The sequence below is a fragment of the Pteropus vampyrus genome, unplaced genomic scaffold (genome assembly GCF_000151845.1).
Source record: "Pteropus vampyrus isolate Shadow unplaced genomic scaffold, Pvam_2.0 Scaffold90, whole genome shotgun sequence".
NCBI lineage: Eukaryota > Metazoa > Chordata > Mammalia > Chiroptera > Pteropodidae > Pteropus > Pteropus vampyrus.
Genome location: NW_011888871.1, coordinates 3,411,759 through 3,413,304, shown reverse-complemented (window position 1 = coordinate 3,413,304; position 1,546 = coordinate 3,411,759).

The following is a 1,546-nucleotide window of genomic DNA, read 5'->3' as shown; positions in this document are numbered from 1 at the left end:
GAAGAGAGGAGGAGGAGGGAAAGAGAGGTGTTATCTTAGGTTGACTACACTTGGGCTTTGTGCCAACAACACCTCAGGAATCACAAATCTCCACATGGGAGGGGCCGTCAGCCCTACTGACCTTGAAGGGACAGTGTAATTCCCTCTTAGAATGCAATGAACCCCCCACCTGTCACGCCCTTTCTCTCACCAGAGCACCCGATGATAGCGCTTTGGACTTGTAAAACTTGAAAGGAAGTGAATTAAAATATCAAGGACATAGAAACGAGTATTAAAAACTCGGAAGTGCATGCAAACGTCAGTCGGAGTTTGAAAATCGAGTCGGACTTTCTTGAGCTTGGCTGTTAAGAGTTTGCGTAGCTCCCTTTCATGAAAGGGCGGCTTAAATATTGCATGCCGGCCTCTCTCCCCGGGATTCACGGCAGCCTGCGTTTCATCTTCTGCCTCCATCAATGGCTTCATCGCAGATTCAGAGCGTGCGTGTTGTTGGCTCCCTGGGGCCCAGACCACGGAATTAGCATTTTCTATATGCAACTGATGAAACATGGAATAAAATAAGGCAGACGTGATGAAGAGAAGTATGAGGGCTGCGGCCAACAAGCGCCGTGACTTTGTAAGCAGAGGTTGGTCCCTGTGGTGGGTGCAGCCAGGGGAGGCTTCCCGGAGGAGGCGGAGGTTGAGATGAGACCGCATTGAATAATAGTTAAATAATAATGTCTTAGTTTGAATTCTTCTTGTAAGTAGGCCCTGAGACGAAGATTCGAGTGCACGCAGTTTATTCGGGAGGCACACCGAATACCAATAGAAGCGTGGGAAGATGAGCAAGGAACGGGAAGGTGACCAGGTGTTAAAGTGCAGTGACAAGCCGGCCCCCGCCGTGGACAACTGGAGCTTCATCCCACTGCGGACTCTGGGAAAAGCTGTGGAATGCGGGTCTGAAGTCACCCCACCCATCGTGAGAGCCAGTGTTTGCATGTTGTTGGCTGAGGGCTGTTGGAGAGAAGACAGCTTATCCGTGCACATCCATCGTGCTGTGAGCACCGTCGCAGCAGGCTCTGGCCACCAGGAAAGCTACAGGCCGAGGGACACAGATGGTGCCAGATGGCAGGATGCAGGTGGAAGCTGCCAGGTGCAGCATGGCCCGGCTCCCGTGGCTGCCATGCATTTCACGCCCATCGTGGACCAGACACTGGGCTAATGCTTTCCCCGTATTTCCCATTTCATGCGGGCAGCACCCCGACATGGACGCATTATACGAGGAATCCGAGTTCCAGAGAGGGTGAGGGGCCGGCCCGGGTGGGAACGTTAGGACTGACCCACAGGCTGGAGCCACCGGACGCGCTGACAGGTGTGGGCCAGCTGCCCTCGATGCTCACCGTGACCGCATCAGACCCTGGGATGCTATGCAGCCGTAAAAAGCAATGAAGGGCAGACGCACACCACGACGTGGATGAACCTCGACGTCTCACGACGTGGGCGGGGGAAGCCAGACACAAAAGGTCAGAGACGGTCTGATTCCACTTACACGAAACACCTGGAATAGGCA